Here is an 18793-nt window from a genome sequence, read left to right as displayed (position 1 = left end):
AATCCCAACCATTCAGCACTGCTTATTAACATAGACCCTTATTACATAGGCCCATAATTGAAAATGCTTTGAGACAATGTGTATCCACTTCAACTTAAATGAGCTCCGGACCCTTCTAGAACTTGTATGGGGGTTTTGGACTCAAGCCTGGTGTCTGTCCCACTAGGGAAGCTTGCTCTCCTTGCTTTCAGAGGCATCAGAAGGAAGGGGGGTGTTTGCCTTTCCAACATGCTGTGCTCTCAGAAGTGTTAAGAGAAGTATCTTGTTGCCAGTTGTCCTGAATATTCCATGACTTGATTTTTCATATTTTTGTCCTCCTTTCCTTTTAGAGGAGAGGCAGAGCAGTTGGTGTCCTGGCTCTCTCAGGGGCCGCCTGTTTTGTTTGCACAGGATGCCACTGTCAGCACCCATTAAACACTTCCCAGCTGGGCTCGTTCCCATTAGCAACAGACTTTTCTTTTGAAACCTACCAAGGTTAAAGTCGCTTCTGCTGTGGATGAAAGCAAACTCTGGAAAATGAAGGGAAGAGAACCAGCGTCCTCCCTCACAGTGTGGCTGCCTTGTGTGTCCAAGAGGTACCTGGTCGGTTTTCATGGTGGTGCACTCATTGTGAAGGCTTAGGGGTCCTCTCCAGTTGAGGGCCTGTTAGAATTGAAGGTTCACCTTACCCAGGATGGGCAGACACCCTAAGTGACTCATGCTCAACATGTATCCAGGTAAACCCTGATTGAAACAGCGGCACAGGGAGCCTCGAAAGGGAGAAGGAGAGTTGAGGGAAGGGCTGTGGGTGGCAGGGAGCAGCCCCGGACCCCTTCCCCAGCCCTACTGTATCCACACGTTTATTTTGTGCTGCTGCTTCCTTCTCCACCCTCACAGGTCTCCCTCCAACTAGCTGGTGTATTTAAAGGCAAATAGTGGAAATCTTAGGGCTGCTCAGGGATGTCAAATAGTCCAGATTCACCAGTGGTACAAGTGTAAGATGGGAGGTAAGTGGGGAGGCAGCCTGGGCCACACTGTGTGGAAGTCATCCCTATAAGGGTGAGGAGGTTTTCTGAGCAGGGGACTCACACGAGGAGAGGATATTTAATTCAGGTTTATCTGATGACAACCTGGACACAGGACACCTCAGAGAGGAGGCCGCAACAGAGCAGCTGGGCAATCTCAGTGGTTCCCAGAGAAGTCAGAAGTGGGGCAGGGGGCGCAGGGGGAGTGGGCAGGGGGGAGATGCCAGCCACAGAGCACAAGGACATGCCGAGTCTTGGATGCAGGGAAGGAGAGGGCCAAGGTAATGAGGTCTTGCTGGGAGCTGGGGGCTGCCAGGTGTAGGAAATGTGGAAAAGGGACACCGGTCTGGAGAAAAGCTGTGTTTGATTTTAGCCGCGCTGAATGTGAGGAACCAGTAGGGGGTGCAGGGCTGGAACTTGTGAAGGGGGTAAACGTGGAAGCAAATGGGCTGGAGAGAGAGAGAGTAAAAATCTTTAGCACCTGGGGCGCCTGGGTGGCTCAGTCAGTTAAGTGTTGGACTCTAGATTTGGGCTTAGGTCATGATCTCACAGTTTGTGAATTTGAGCCCCGCCTTGGGCTTTGAGCTGACAGCATGAAGCCTGCTTGGGATTCTCTCTCCCCCTCTCCCTCTGCCCCTCTCCTGCTGTGTGCTCTGTTTCTCTCTCAAAATAAGTAAGTAACTTGAAACAAAAGTCTTTAGCACCCTGCATTTGTATGTTCCACTGTCTTTAGGGTTAGTCTCTTAGTAACTCCTTGACCATGTCCCCTGGTGTCCTCGTATATAAGATGAGGGGTCTTGCAGTTTGATCTTCAAGCCCCTCCTCGCTCAAACCTCCTTTTCATTGTTCCCGATGGCTGAATACCACTTAATACCAATAAACACCGATTCCACCTCCTGCTTTGTTGATTCTCATAGTGTTGGAAAGAGGAATTTAGTGACCAAATCAGCCAGCAATAGCTGACATTTACAGATCACTTACTATGTGCCAAGCACTGTGTTCTTGGCAACCTATGTGCAGCAACTCATTTAACCTTCACAGCAGCCCGGTGAGATAGGTACTGTCACTGTCACCACTGCCGCCATCATAAGGACCGCCACCACCTTCCTCCTCAGCGTCACCATCATCACCATCTGTAGTTTATAGATGAGGAACTGAAGCAAAGAGGGGTTTAAGCAACTTAACCCCGGATCTCTGCCAAGTGAACAGCGGAGCTGGGGTTCAAGTGCACGGTCTGTGTTTAAGAGCCTGGCTGTGAAACCGCTGTGCCCCGCTAGCTCTACACCATTCTAGCATTTGCACCCCCAGACCACACAACCTCTCGAGTACAAGGCTGTGAAGATGCAGGGTGCTTGTGCTGAACCAGAAATGGCTTGACTTAACTCACTTCTCCCGAATCATTCCCAGCCAGCCCTGTGGGGTTTGCCTTCTTACAGAACACACACAGACCCTGTCATCAGGTCCCTGATCCATGTTCAGACAGACTTTGGTTCTCTGTGGGGAGCTGTCTGGTTTCCCTGGTCAATTCGCTTTGCTTCTGGTGGTCATGGCCATTGGCCCCACACACCTCGTTCACCTTGACTCCTCACAGAGGGAATTCCTGGGCGAATGACTGAAAAAGGCAGGATTCTTAGGGTGTCTACTGCCTGCTGCCCAGAGGAGCTCACCGCGCACATGGTTCTCCACTGCCTATAAGCAGATGCTGCACACGTCTCCACCTCTCACCCCAGACCTTGCTCCTCATTCTCCAGACCCACGTACGCATATGCCCGTGGGACGCTGCCTGTGGGTGTCTCCACGTGTCCAGATGTGAGCTGTCAACTCTCTTTCTCCCAGTCTACCATTTCTCAGTGTTTCCAAGCCACCGAATGTCTAAGCAAGACCCCTGTAGTCACCCAGTCCCGTGGCTTCTGCTTCCTGAAAACAGTTTAAATGCATCTCCTTCCTCAGCTCGGCCTGAACTTCCGGGGCTGCGGCCTCCCACTAGGTTCCTTCCTTCTGGTCTGCTTCCCCCGTACCCATTCTCCACCTTGCTGCCAGGCGAGTCGAGAATTTGGGCGTCATCCTTGTGCAGGGGCCGTGCTAGTCTTCTCTGTATCCTTCCAGTTTTAGTACGTGTGCCGCCGAAGCCAACGCCGTCAAGCTACTCAAAAAGGGAAACTGTCCGTGTTGCTTCTGTAGCGTTCAGGACCAAGTATGGGCACAAATGGCTCTCCGTGACCTGGAACCCGCCTCCCTCACCCGCCGTATTTCCCACCGCTGCCCTTCCCATCTTCACACACCAAACTCCAGATCTACCAAGATATGAAATTGCCACTTTGTTTTACCTGTCATTCCACCACTGAAGGAATGATGCTGTGTTAAAAAATTTTTTTACTGGCATCTTGTGTCTCTTTACGCTGATAATAAATGGTTGACTGTAGTTGATTTTTTTCTGTTTTCTCTGCTGAGTGCTTCCTTTTGCCAGACTTTCCCCAAGGAGAGACAGCCAAGGAGAAAGGTGTTCTCTTTCATCTCCTGACGTGGTGGGGGACAGAATGATAAATCAGACACTGACGCTACCCTCAGCGGTAGGTGAGACATGAACACATAAAAACTCTGGTAAAAGATAAATGCTGATAAATACCCCAAGAGAGGGACAAATAAGTTGGCTTGGACCCTGTGGTGGGGAGAGTCCTTCCGGCCCAGGAATGCAAGAGATGGAGCCCACTGTGCCTCTCTCCACTGTTCCCCTGCTCTCGCAGTCCTGAAGGTAACTCACTTTTCCAAGTCATGACACTTCCCGAGGGGCCCTCTTCCCAGCACAGAAAGGAGGAAACAGTGTCTTTCTTTGGCTAACAAGGCTTTCAGGAATCTGGAGGTTTAAAAATGGTGGTCCACAGACCATGTGATCTGAGTTGTAATAGGCGTAAGGAGCACCAGTACGGCTGGATCCTCATCTTTCTGAGACAACCCCCACTGTCAAGGACCCTCTCTCCACCATTAGCATCTCAGACAGGTAGATGACATTAGTGCTGAAGGGATAAAGGAGGCAAAGAGGTGTCTTTAAAGAGTTAAAGTGGACGTGGAACACATCTGTGGCAGGGAAGGATAGGGCATTACACCAGCTGCTCGGAGGCAGGTGGTGTGGGCTGACTGGGTGGATGTGCCCTATGTCTTAGCATCAGCTAGATCAACCCCTTCTTCTTAAAAGCAGCTTTTGCAAGTCACTGTCCAGAAGCTTTTCCTATGAGTGCATATTAGCTTTGGGACACTGTTAGGATGGAGCACCGCCCACAAACGCTTGCGGTTGCATCCTTAGCAAACATTCGCTTTACTTGCTGTTGCTGGGTATTTATTCCCCAGGCAGGGCTCTCCAGTGGTTGTAGAGTGTCCAATTTCGGGTGTTGGATAACTTTAAGATTCGTGTGCAGTAGGTGGAGGCCCAAAGGGAACTGCACGTTCCACCTCTTCCACAGCATGATACACATAGTAAATGCTCAATGAAGACTGGTTACAGGAATGGACACATCCTCGGGTAAAAGACAAATCAAATTGCTAAGAAATATCCAAAGTTTGAAGTTTGACATGACATACTGTGCAGAGGCAGCCAGTAAATTACTCATAGAACAAACCACAAGTGACTGAAATATGGGGTAGTAATTTTTGTAAGCTCAAGTGGTTTATGCAGTCCTCAGGATCTCTCGATGGAATTATAGCCCCGTAATTCAAATAGCTCCCATTTCCTTGACACACAGACCATGGATCTGAATCCCAAATCCTGCCCATGGTTGGTATACTGCGTTTTTCTCCACCCTTGCAGTCTTACGCTGCCCAACAAAATCTTTTGTATGTACCTCTCGAGTGTGAGGTACATTCACCTCCTCTTTGTCTTATATTGTTTTTCTGTATTATAATGTATTTAACTTATTAATGAGACTACATCCAATAAAACTGGCTTTCTTATGGGGTCGTGGAAGTTTATTCCTTTTAGCTACCAGCTTTTGAATCCTATAGGAAGCAGAGTGATGTTAGTGGTGCTTTCTTTGCTCAAGTATTAGCATGTATGGACTTAACCTGATCTCTGCACACAAAAATAGAGGGAGAAATCCCTGGTAGGTAGGTGATAAGCCTTCTTCTTTACTTTTTTCCTCTCCTGCTTCAAGCCTTCCCTGATATGAGGAATTTGAATTCATTGTAATTGAATAGCTATTGTTGTTAGCTCTCTTTCCTATAGATGGTCTTATACATATGCAGCTAGTACTTTAAAAGCAGGCATGTCACTGGGGTGCCTGGGTGGCTTGTCGGTTAAGTGTCCGACTTCGGCTCAGGTCATGATCTCACGGTCCGTGAGTTCAAGACCCGCGTCAGGCTCTGTGCTGACAGCTCAGAGCCTGGAGCCTGTTTCAGATTCTGTGTCTCCCTCTCTCTCTGCTCCTCCCCTGTTCATGCTCTGTCTCTCTCTGTCTCAAAAATAAATAAACGTTAAAAAGAAATTTAAAATAAAAGCAGACATGTCAGGTACAGTTATAAAGCAACTTATTATTATTATTTTTTTTAACTGGCCTTGCAAAGTTAGCCACAGTAGGACTAGTTGCCCCCCTAACACTGGGTGAAATTTTAGGCAAGTGTCATTGTTTATCTGCTTACTCTTGCATGGTGAAAAGTTGGGGGTCTCTTTAGTCTCTCAAAACAGGTGCAGTTCTGTTATGGATATGTGTAGTTGTGTAATAATCAAAACTCTGAATTGCATTCAACACTGCAGCTGCTCCCTTGCTTTGCTCGAATCTCCACCAGAAGAGAGCATGGTACTTTTATTTTGTGTCTTCTGTCGACCTGTACCTCCTGACCCCTTTCCCACCCCATACGTGCATTGGCTAGCCATAACTTCTGACCATTCTAGGGTTAGAGCAGAGGAACGCAGAGGAAAACATATCTAACTTGACTGCCACCAAAATGGTTGCAGATATTTGTAGATGTGTAAAGATGCCTCTGTGGTGGGCACTTTCACAGAAATTTTGGAGACCTCCTTGGCACTGGGAATCTTTCATCTGGCAGTTCCCATGACAGGCAAATTCATCTCCCCTTGGTTGGAACTCTACCGCTTTTCCAAAAGTGTCTTGAGCAAAGCGCCTTGAAGATGGTGCCATTATCTCTGTCTCTCTTCATGCTAAAATGTAGACCTCTCCACTAAAATGTTGAGCTCTCTACCAAACCCCAAGGGTGATTGGAAACTACTCCCACCCTTCCCCCACCTCTGCTAGACCTGCTTACGTGGTTTGAGACTCCACTGCAGAGTGGGATTCGTTGGAGCCTACTGTCCTGGGGCCTCAGTAGAAAGTGAGGGTATGCTCCCAATTTTACGTCCTGTAACACATGGCATATACATGTGAAAGAGAATCAAATAGTTTTTATGTGGGCTTGCTAGTCATAAGCCACCGATATCCTCACCTAAATGGGCAGGACTTGGGTGTCTCTCCTCAGGCTGGATGTGGGAGGCTTTTATCACAATGGCTGTGCTCCAAGCAGCTGCACCTTTCCTGTTCCTTCTCATGGGCTCCTGCAAAATAAGAGAATGAAATATTCTCTGTTAGTCCAGTGAACTGGTTGATCTTGCTCTCAGATCCTGAGGAACTCTGAAGCTATCTATCCCCTTGGTATACAGGAATATTTCCAAGTGTCCTTTTCTTTCAGTAACTTAGAATGAAGTTAACATCCATATATAAAAATTAATCATATAATCAATCTATGGGTATCTATTGCTCACCTTGTGCTTTGTTCTGTGCTAGTGATTTGGAGGGGCTAAATATATATATGAGAATATAAACTATGTATATGTGAAAAGTATCTGGCAAGTGGGCAAGGGGGGCTGTCAGGGGGCCTGGGTTGGTGACTAGTAGGAGCCCTTGGCCTTATGGAAAGCTGGTGGAATTTGATGGGAAAGATTAGTTATTAAAATTTCTCATCTAAAGCCAAGAATGAAGGATAAATTTTTCATAGAGGTTTATTCCCAAATTGTGATTCGGGTAAATTGAAATGATTTGTGTTTTAATTATGCCTATGTATTAGATGAAGGTTAATCTAAGACTTATAAAAAGAGTAGAAATTGATGCTTTTAAAGTCTGGGTGTTATGTGCTGGGTGCCATAGTGGTGCCCCTGACTAGTTGAATACGGTGGAGGGGTCCTGGTGAGAGTAAGTGGCAAATGGGTTTGTAACCAGGTCTGTGAAAGACACTAGAGCATGGTGGATGCCAAAAGGAGGAGTTTGGACTTGGTATGGGATGCAACAGGGACCTTCAAGTGGAAGGAAGATCAGCAAAACGATAAAGGAAGATTAATCCAGCAGCATTGGGTTTTAGAAGGGAAGAAAAGAGTATCTTATAGAACAGAGTGTTCCTTCCTTTTTATTCACATTGTTGCTCTCAACTTCTCAACTTGGGTCCTTATTGCTTCTTGTCAGAATTTCTTGCTCTGATGATTCCTTACCCCCCTACAGAGTAATCTCAACTCAGTAGCTTGATTGTCAAAGGCTTCCGATATCTGGTTCCTAAATTATTATTTTTGTGCTCCTCTATGTGAAGCTTTTTGATATGAACTGTATTCTCCACCTAAAAAGCTGCATTATTCAAAATTGTGTCATATCCTTGGCTGCCTTCATATCTTGGTTTATAGAGTTTTCATCCTTAATGGCTTGTGTGTTTCCATTCCATGCCTTATGGCCATATCAAATTCATCCTTCTCCAGGAAGTCTTCCTGCTTTGAGAAATGGTTCCTTCTTTTTAATTTCTGAAGTAATCACTGTTTGTCGGTCCATTGAGCACACCTAGCATGTGCCTATATGCTTTTCTTTTTATCTCGTGTTGGATACCACATCCTACATTCTAGATTATAAACTTCCAGAGATGACACCTGAGTTTCCATATTTAAAAAATTTTCCTCTAGGCCTCAGTAAATGTATGTTGTCCAAGGTAAAGACAGTGGAAGTAGAGGGGAAGATACAGATGCATGAATGATTTTGAAGGAAGAATTCACAGAACTTTGTGATTACTGAGTTATTGAGATCCTTCTTGGGGGCCTATTTTTATTTGTATGCTGTTTAAACTCTTGAGATAATGGGTTCCATATACATCCATACTCCTGTGCAAAGAAATTCTTCCTTTTATTTGTCCTAAATTGCCCTTTATACTGATGATCCTATTTAAAGCATAAGGTCTATATGCCTTTTAAAGGTTAGGGCACTGTTTAGCCAGACGCCCAAATATTTATATACTGAGACCTACACGAGTGTTGTCTGATTAATACCTGTCTTCTTGGGAAAGCTGTGAATAATGTCAACATGAACTACATTATTCCTGCTAAAAATTCATCCATTTAGTTTAACTTGCATGTAATGACACCTGAAAGTCAGGAGCTGTTTGCTGAGCGCTGTTGCAATACTGTTGTAGCTCATTCATAACGAATGGCGATGAAGTGCCCTCAGCATACCAAATGGGAGCATCAGCATAAATGGGAAATTTAGGGGCTCCTGGAAACCTTCAATATGTGATGAATATAAAAGGAAAATGCAGTGGGTCTCAGAGAAATCCTTGTTTGGAAAAAGAGACGCTTTCAGTAATAAAATTGAATTGGAAGTTAAAACTATGATATTAACCACATGCTTTATGTTAACGCCAGCTGAAATTTATCAAAATAGCTGAACAATGACGAAGGTGGAGCTGGAGCTATTAAATAGACTGAGGAGGGGCTGGGGAAAGTCAGAAACTCTCCATTTTCTTTTCATCCTTCTCCTTCCAATTTTTGATTCCTTCTTTTCTCTCCTGTTGTAAACATCAGCCTGTCCTCTCTCCTCTCTCTCATCTTTCCTACCCTGCGAGCCTACCTTCCCTCCTCAGCCGTCCTATTCCCTCTCTGTTGTAAGTTACAGGGTTTTGCAATTTGAGGAACCTTGAGACCATCTGATTTAGTCTCCTCCTTCTCATAGATGAGGCTAAAAAGCCCAAGAGGAATTAACGTCCTTGCTCAAGCCAGCCAGTGAGTGATAGGATCTGCCTGGGAAGCATCACATTTTAGTATCGAAAGGGCCTGGGATGTCATCCATGCCACTCATCCAACCAATGCAGGAGCACATTCTAAAATATCTAGAGTTAGCCTGGGGGAGAATATTTCCAGGGAAGGTAGCCTACTTCTTGGTTAGACGTGTTATTCTGTTGTTGGAACATTCTGATAGAAAGCTATGTTTTAGATTAAATTCTGATTCCCTTCCATTTTCTTCCACTGTTCCTACTTCTGTCTACTGAGTTTCAATGAAGGTTTCCTTTCCTGTGTTTGGTCTTTAAATTTGTGATGAAGGAACTGCACTTTTTAAACCTTATCTTCTGTAAACCAAACACCCCTGATTGTGTTAATGGTTCCTCCTGTCACGTGGGTTACGCTTTCTCTCTTACCTCTTTAGAGCCCTCCCCTTGGTGATCTCTAGTCAATGTCACCCTTAGAGAATGGCAACAGATTTAGACACAATACTTCAAACAATATTTAATCCACACAGACTGCAGTGTCATCATTACCTATCAAGATCTGGAAATTTGATCAGTTTATTAGTGCTCATCATGTTAGCTTATTGGGAGATTAGACTCAGCTGAAACCCTCATGTCTTCTCCATTTACACCGCCAACAAGCCAGATCTTTCCAGCTTCTCATATCTGATTATGTAGATGATTATAACATTAAGTCTTAATCGCTATTCCCATCAAATTTGATCATTTTGGTTTTGTACAATTTTCCCCAGCAACCTCGGTTCTTTCTGGATTGGTAGCCTTCATCCATGTTCCCACGTTTTACAGTGTGCCGGCAGCTTCCTGCTGAACAGCCAACTTCAATCAAGGTGTAAGTTTATTTGTAACTACAATTAATTTATTTCTAACTACAGTGATATCTGCCAGATAGGATGTTGGTGACAGAGTCACTTGATACAGAGTGGAATGGAGTACTTCTTTGCCTGTATCAGTTAAGGTTCATTTGATTATAAGCAATGGAAATCAACTAGAAAAAACCATTATATCTCACAGAGTTAAAGGAAGAATGGGACAACCAAATCTCAGAATGGGCAATTCTACAGGTAAGTGTTCGTGATGTCTTCTAGAGATTGGTGACTCCTAGTCTCTGGGTTTTTTCATTCTATCTTTCAAAAGTCTTCATGAAAAACATCTAATTGATCCCACTTGGGTGCCACTGAGGTCCCTGGACCCCCCACTCTTGGTTGACTCACTATGCTCTGAGTCATGGAGTCAGAGGTACAAAATTTTGTTCTATATGCACAGAGCCATCAGGACCCAGCTCCTGTGCCCTTGACTTCCAAGCAAAGAGGGAACAGTATAGGCTGGTAAGCCCCACTGAGGCCTACTAAGGGGACAGCGAAGTATGAAGAGAGTGCCAAAGGAAGAGAGTGTGCTCACTGGAATATATGAGAATGGAGCTTCATTAGCGTATAACACAGCAAGGTCAGGACAGTAAAAAGATTTTTGCAAACAGCTCTGCAGTGCTGGAGAGCAAACGTGGGAATGGTGGCAGGTTTAAAGACGCTACCAAATGGAGTTTTACTGTAGGGGTGATTCTGCCATAATTTTGCTGACCTCATTCGCTCAGCAAACAGTCATCAAATGCTTATTATGTGTTTACCATGTGTGAGTCATTGCTACAGGGTTAGGAAAACCATGGTGAATAAGGCAGATATAGTCTTGCTCTGGTGGGGCTTATCATTTAGTGTGTGTATGGGCATATAATAGACAAGGAAACAGGATAACAGTAAATGTTATAAAGAACACAAAACGGGGTAGTGTTAAGAAGAACAACTGGCCTGGCGCATGGTCTGGGAAAGCCGTTCTAAGAAGATGACGGTTGAGCCGAGGTCTGAACATCTCAGGAGACTGCCATGTACTGATTTGGGGGGACTAGTGGTATCTGGCTTGTTTAGTGTTGAGTCCTCCCCAGTAATTCTAGTATTTGAAAGTGAATCACAAACACAGCACGTCTGAGGGCCCAGCTGTAGGTATGTCGCTATCAGGTGATGACTCTTGACGTGGCTCTGAGAACATGGCGGCTTTGGTGGCGTGAACGAGGCAGTAGTCCTTGGAGTTACCCAGCTTGGTATGGATGTATGAAGAATAGGCAGAAATTTAGATTTAGCTTCCCAAAGCTTCATAATGAAGAGTGGGAATTTCTGATCCCACCCCGCCCCCCCTCAATTGCACTGCTCGGCATTGTCCTCCATTTTCCCATTGGCTCCCTCCTTAGACAGAGGTCCTGGAAGGACTCAGAGAGTTCTCAGAGATCAGCAGGCCAAAATCTGCATTTGATAAATGAGAAAACTGAGAGGTTAGTTGCCTTGTCTAAGATCACACAGGTAGTTAGGGCTTCCTCTGAGGATTTGACTCAGGTTTTCTGTTCCCTGGTTCAATCCTCATTCTTTCAGATCACCCTGGCGCTGAAGCTACAGGAGTGTTTTTTGAGAACTACATTTCAAACTAGGGTGGGATCCAGGTTCACATTTAGTGTTAAAAATAATTATTTCATAAAACTTCTAAAGATGAAATTAGTATTAGATAAGAAACTGTTTTATAATCAAATATTGTATAGGTCAGTAAAATATATTATTGAGAACAATTAATAAGTGATGAATATGTTATAAAACTATTAAACGGTTACGGAATTACGCAAAGGGCCAATTGACTTTATAGTGGTGGGGAGTGGGAAAGTGGATCATGGGAAACTGCAGGGAGGAGCTCATGATTAACCTGTGTCTTAAAGGAAAAGTAGTAATTCACTGATGTAGTGGAGGTGGGAAGTACAGGAGAGCCATCCCGGAGAGACTAGTGTAAGCAATGGGTTAGGGGGCTATGTAGTAGGGAAGTTTGGAGAAAGAGGCCAGACAGGAGAGTAGGAAGGCAGATAGGACTAGGGTGTTAAGAGCCTTGTTTGTTTTGCCAAAGGCTTTTAGCCATCCTATAGAAAAATGCTGTTCAAAACTACTGATCACTGTCTGTGATCTTGGACACGTTTGATATTTGTGCTGTCCAATATGGCAGCCACATGTAGCTCCTGAGCCCTCGAGTTTTTTTTTTTTTTTTCTTTTTAGCTACTGAGCGCTTGAAATGTGACCAGTGCAATGGAGGGATTTTGATTTTAGTGAATTAAAATGTAAATTTTAATAGACACACACAGTTAGTGGCCATCATATTGGACAGTGCAACTTTAGAACGTGTGGGGCCATAAGCAGTTCTAGGTAGGTGAGTGATACAATTAGATATGTGTTTAATGATTCCTCCAATGGAGGAATTGTTACTATGAAGCTATATTTATGCAATTCTATGACAATCAAATAAGGAAAAAATAAATTCATTGATTTTTGTATCAACTAGCCTTAAAATGAAAACAATGATGATTTTGGTTTGGAGGAAGCTCAAAAAATAGGCTCTTCTTTTTTTTTTTTTTAATTTTTTTTTTTAACGTTTATTTATTTTTGGGACAGAGAGAGACAGAGCATGAACGGGGGAGGGGCAGAGAGAGAGGAAGACACAGAATCAGAAGCAGGCTCCAGGCTCTGAGCCATTAGCTCAGAGCCTGACGCAGGGCTCGAACTCACGGACCGCGAGATCGTGACCTGAGCTGAAGTCGGACGCTTAACAGACTGAGCCACCCAGGCGCCCCAAAAATAGGCTCTTCTAATGCGTATACTCCTGGTATCAGAAGGAATGCTCCAGTAATAGTGTTAGTAGCCATTGTATTGTGACATATCAATAAAAAGATAATGGCACATAAAATACTGTTAAAACTTACGTTATTATTTTTTTTCTAAAGTAAGCTGCATGTCCAACATGGGGCTTGAACTCATGACCCTGAGATCAAGAATTGCAAGCTCTACTGACTGAGGCAGCCAGCTACCCCATAAACACTGTTTTATTAAGGTCCCCCTTCTTTCCTTAGATTGTTAGAATGCTGCATTTCTGTAAGGTTTCTGAAATTTCATGTATATATTAAGAATGTAATAATTAAAAAAAATCCATCCTAGTTCATTTATCTGTCACTAGTTAAGTTGCAAATTACGTGGTGGCTAACAGGGAAATCTTAAATCTTTCATTAGCACAGGATAGTCTCCAGAGAGACTGTGACTTCAACACACATTTTGGATATATTCCAAGCTAGGGAAGATATCTTTCAACATTCCTAAAAACAAAACAAAGAAATCCTTTTAGCTCCTGAAGGGCTAAGGTCTTGTTTGGCCCACTTGGGGTGGGACTTGGGCTGTGCCGGGGGCATGGTGTCTACTTCCCACCCAGACTACAGTGTGAATTCACCTCCCCTCCTGTTCCCTGGAGCCTGTTTTGGTTGATCTAGTTCAGGATTTCATGACAGGCCTAAGCCCCTGATCTCAGCTACTCTAGAGAAGATGTAACCCTCAGAAATTGGTCGTGGAATACCTCATCCTGCTATCTGTCCCAACCCCCCGCCGCCTTGACTGGCCTAGGGTTAGGCCAAGAGTCCAGATCCAGATCGGTACCATAGGAAAATTATACACCATGACAAATCAGAGCTTTTCTGTTTGTTTGTTTTGTTTTGTTTTTGTTTCTCTTCCTTCCCCTTTTCCTCCAAAGCTAAGGATATACCCAGACTTCCTATGGGTACCCAAGGCCCCATCCAGAACTAGGCCTATTTCTGGGCATGCAGGATTGTTGGGGACCAGGCAGACGCGCAGTTTTTCCAGTCCTTTGAAGAGGTGAGCAGGGCTTTTGGACATCATATTTATCCCCCCACCCCCTGCTTTTACAGGTCTCTAATCTCAGAAACCAGGCGGAAAGGATACCAAGTCACCCACAAGAGGGCAGCAAATGATTTCCATTCCAGTTTCGTTTCTCTGCCACAGAGCTTCTATTTAGTCAAGAAATAAAAATTTGATGCTGACGGGAGGAATGGGGCCCGGGGTTCATTTCCCTGTGCAGCTTTTGCACAATTCTCATGTACCCTTGTTAGTACAGCTTATTGCTGGAGTGTGGCAAGTCCCGGCTGGTGGTCTCCTGGCCCGAGCAGGCAGGATGGGGAGGCCTGTGGGACCTGGCCTTCCTCTCTGCTCAGCATTCAAGGTCAGGATTTGTTCCTGAGGAAAGGAACAACACAGACCTGCATTTGGTATTTTTCTTGTTTCAACCTCCTTGTTGTGAAAGATTCCTCAGTTTGTGCTTCGGCCCAAATTATCAGATGCTGGTCAGTTGCCAATATGCCCAAACAGGAGACTGAACAGGTAGAGATGTCTCCAGGCCAGAGGACTTTCCCTCATTGGTCATCATGAGGAATACTGCCCTGTTGGTGAATGGAGTGTGATTATTCCCGCGTGCCCGCAGGGTGAGACTCAGACAGGCCTCGGTTCAGTTGTGAGATGGCCTAACCCGGCATCCTTTGATCACCTCCTTCTCTCTGCCCTTCTTTCTCATGAGAGGGGCTTTCTGTGGTCTCCGGGTCCAAACCAACAAATATTTATTAAGCACCTCCACTGGGTAGGTGCTCAAATGATGCTAATAACAACAACTTATTTATTTATACACATTTGTGTATGCCCAGCTGATACCACGATGTTTAATGAATCCCCTAAACAACCCTATGAGGTAGTTATTATTCCAAGTTTATAGATGAAGGAATCGAGGCTGTGAGAAGTTAAGCAGTTTGTCACTTAGCTAGCCCAGGGGAGGAGCAGGAATTCGAACCTACGTGTGGCTGACTCCAGTACCCTAACTGGGGTGCCCACTGGTTTTCTTCCTAGAAAGGCCTTTAGTCTCAAAGACCTTGTAATTTAATGTGGTGGTTTTCCACTTGAGTGCACATCAGAATCATCTGGAGGGCTTTTAAAAGTTTTTTTTTTTAATGTTTATTTATTTTTGAGAGAGAGAGAGAGAGAGAGAGAGAGAGAGAGAGAGAGAGAAAGACAGGGTGTGAGCGAGGGAGGGGCAGAGTGAGAGGGAGACACAGAATCCGAAGCAGGCTCCAGGCTCTGAGCCATCAGCACAGAGTCCGATGTGGGGCTCGAATCCATGAACCGCGAGATGGTGACCTGGGCCGAAATTGGACGCTCAACCGACTGAGCCACCCAGGTGCCCCTGGAGAGCTTTTAAAAATCCCAATGACCAGGGTCCTATCCCAGGCCGGTTAAAGGTGTGTGTGTGTGTGTGTGTGTGTGTGTGTGTGTGTGTAGGTGTGTGGACGGGGGTGATGTCATAGGCACTGACATTTAAAAAAGCTCCCCAGGTGAGTCCTGTGTGCAGCCAGAGTTGAGAAGCCCAGCCCTTGTGGACAGGAAGGGATAGGTGATGTGAAGTCCAGGCAGCCAAAAGAAGAGAAGGGTACACTTGTTTAGGTAGGGATCAGGGGTGTTACACACCCCTCTCCAGCAGACAGTTGACTGTTCCTGTGGAGGTGGGTACTTACATGCGAAAAAAGCTCCCCTTTGGTAACAGTGACAATAACATTTTTTTTCAAGCACTGGCCCCTTGTAAGGCAGTTTTACATTTGACCATTATTAATGCTTTTAATCCTCTCAACAAGCTAACGCAGTAGGGCCCTACCTCTTCATCGAGTCTAAGATGCTGTGGGTTCTAAGATGCACCATCATTTTATGTACACTAAGAAAGAAAGAAAAAAAAAACACTACCAACTAGTTTTACGTCCCTGTAAATGATGATTTTTTTTTTCAGAGATGTTAAAATGTGAGAAAACATGCATCTCGAAATTAATGAAGCATGGTGTTGTTATTTCCCTTAATAGATGAGGAAATGGAGGCGAGGGAAGGTGAGTGTCCAAGATCATCCAGGCAGGCAGGCGCATGAGCGTTTACCGTACCGTCAATATTCTGCCTCAATGTAATTTGTAATGGCAAGATTAAGTTTCATATAAATATGCCCTAATTACTTTAATTACTCCCCTAATTTTAGTTGATTATATCTTGATGCAGGTTTTTATATGTGTCTTTTCCCAGGGCACTGCCAAGCATACATTAGGTGCTGACTATTTTACAGTCAGTGATTCCGTTAAACCACCCCCACTGGTTCTCATGTGTCCGGTGTGAGATTGAGGCTGGGACCTCGCAGGCCTCTTGTAGAGCTTTCGCATTTCACCACTTCATGATGAACTCTGTGGACGGTGGGATGCCGATCGGCTGCACATGGCTGCTTTCTTTGTCCAGCCTCTCAAGTCTCAGGTCGGCCGGCCTCGGATGGTCCTCCACTCTGCACTCACTCAGCCGCTCTCTGGGACTAATGACTACTGGTTGCATAGTGATTCAGGTCTCGGGTGCATTGCTTCCCATCGAGCATCGGAAAGTGAGTGGATGGTTGTGACCTGAGGGCTGGGCGCACTTGATGATCAGGAAACAGTTGCTGGGGCTTTTTGATTCTGACAGAGCCAAGTGTTTTCACTGCAAACATCTGTAGACGTTCCTCATGCATGAGCCATGATCAGATCGTGGCACTTCTACAAGAAGCCTGACCAGTTTCTGGTAGAGCCTTTCCTTTTCTTCTGAAGGCTGGAGTTCAGACGTTAATGAAAGTGGCAAAGTTTATAGTTTAGGGGGGAAGGTGGCAGGTTATCTCAGCTGCTTGAGGGTCTGGTTGGTCATACCTGAAAACAGTCAGTACCTCACTCTGACGTAAGTATAGCTGGACCCCGACCTCCCTGTCCTTTATCAATCCTCATCTGTTGGTCTGGGTATTACAGGATTTTCCCACATGCACTGGGACCACAACTGAGACATCATTCAACTGTTGGTGGGTCACGTGGACGTGTTGCTTATTTTCTTTCACAGGAAGTAGATTACTAATAGGCAGGGCTAGCATCTTGAGATTCCAAGACCATTCCTGATTTACCAGAAATACATTGTTTTGGTTATTTATTGTTGTATAACAACCTCCCCTCCCCCCAAATTTAGGAGCTTAAGACAAAGGCCGATTTATTAGCTCTCATTTGGTTCTGTAGGTTGACTGGACTCAGCTGAGCAGTTCTGCATGTGTCACTTGGAGTCACTCATGTGACTGTCGCCAGATGGTAAATGGTACTGGAGTCATCTGAAGCTAGACTTAGAAGCTGGTAGGACTGAGCCTCCCTCTCTCTCCATAGTCTCAGAGCCTCACCTGTTCATGGAGATTCTCCACCAGGGTAGACAGATTACCTACATGGTGACTCAGGGATCCCAAAAGAACAAAGATGGAAGTTCCTGGCTTTCTCAAGGCTTAGGCCTGGAACTGGCCTAGTGTCATATCTAATCATTAGAAATGTTAGTTAAAGGGCCAGTATAGATTAATAAATGACACTTTTATGGAGGGAGTTACAAAGCACTTTCTGCTGTTTTTAGTCTACCACATATGTTCACACTTTGTGTAGTGATATGGGTGAATGTAGGCCAAGAGACAGATCTGACCCCAAGGATTTTAGGGTGTGAATGGCTTCTCTATTCTTGCTTTGATAAAGATGCCAAATGGGTCTGTGTCCACTGGCAAATGTTTTATTAAGAAGAAATGGGAAAGTGTAGTGGGTGAAAAGGATATTTGGTGTCTCTTTGCTTCGGGCATTGACCATCTAATCTAAGTACAGAAAGGAAACTTAGGCACTTTTCCTAATTGACAATGAGATCTTACCTCTAATAGCTATCATTTTTTTTTTTTTTTGGTCATTTTTGCTGTGTTTTGGCTGGTGAAGCCCTTTTCTCAAGTGTTGGTGCCCTTGGAGAGCTCACAGCAGAGCCTCCACTGGGATGAATGAGAAGAGAGGGTCTAGCTGTCCCCATTTAGACTGCATCTCCTAGAGGACAGGGCCTCTCACCCACCCTTGTAACTATAGCACCGGACACAGGCTCTTCCTGAGTAGACAAGCGGTTAATTGGTTTTCACCGAGCCACCAGTATAAGGAATGAGACAGGGCAAACCTGGGCAAGCATGGATAATGACAAGCACAAGAGACAAAAGAAAACGTAATGTCTTCCTACACACAGCTTCATATTCTATGAGAGGAAAAAATAGCCCCAAGGGAAATACTTGAGACTGAAATCAGGACAGGATCACTAAGAAAATCTTCAGGGATGCTCGTAAAAAGGGAGAGAACTCAGGAGGGCCAAGTGAGTGTAGGAATAGGGAGAATGTAGCGTGGCTCAGCCTTCTCCAAGTTGTGTGTGCAGGGAAATGGGGAGGAAGCCCTGATAAAAAGCAAATTCTTATTTAGTCATGTGGGGTGGGGTCCGAAAGTCTGCATTTCGAACAAGTTCCTAGCTCTTGCTGATGCTGCCAAGAAGGATCGATGCAGAGACGAAAAATCAGAAAAGTTTTCAGGATGGAGAAAAGGAGGTGAAGTTTGGAGGTGTTGCTAGAGGATCCTGCTAATGGAATCACTTTTCTGTGGACAGCTCTTAACTTAGGAACACTTCTGTAGCAGGACTGTGAGACATCATGAGGCAACGCCCTTCTGGAAGAAAGCTGTGTGGGAGTGAATGGGAGAGCACTGTCTCGGGTTTTGTCTTTTTATTTCGTATAACGCCAGCAAGTTGAATTCAGATATTTTCTTAAATATTCCTTGCTCCGCACTCCCCAGTATATTGGGATTCGATTTTTCTCGTATTACCCGTCAAATGGTCTCAGGGATTCATTCCTGGGGGGCAATAGGGAATTTGCTAATTTTGATACTGCTGAGAGATTATGGACAGATGCTATGATAGCCCCAAATCCATTTGAAGATGAAAATGATGTATCAAGACCTCAGATGGTCAAAAAGATGTGAAATGCTT

At 44.8% G+C, this 18793-nt stretch overlaps 1 pseudogene; it reads right to left on the bottom strand.

Moving 5' to 3' along the window:
- Positions 1-3049: 3049 nt before the first annotated feature.
- On the bottom strand, positions 3050-3138 carry LOC125939194 (uncharacterized; annotated as a pseudogene).
- Between the last annotated feature and the right edge of the window lie 15655 nt (positions 3139-18793).

This window comes from Panthera uncia (genome assembly GCF_023721935.1).
Source record: "Panthera uncia isolate 11264 chromosome B2 unlocalized genomic scaffold, Puncia_PCG_1.0 HiC_scaffold_24, whole genome shotgun sequence".
Taxonomy (NCBI): domain Eukaryota; kingdom Metazoa; phylum Chordata; class Mammalia; order Carnivora; family Felidae; genus Panthera; species Panthera uncia.
The sequence above is the reverse complement of the archived record's forward strand: the minus strand, read 5'-3'. Positions and strand labels throughout refer to the sequence as shown.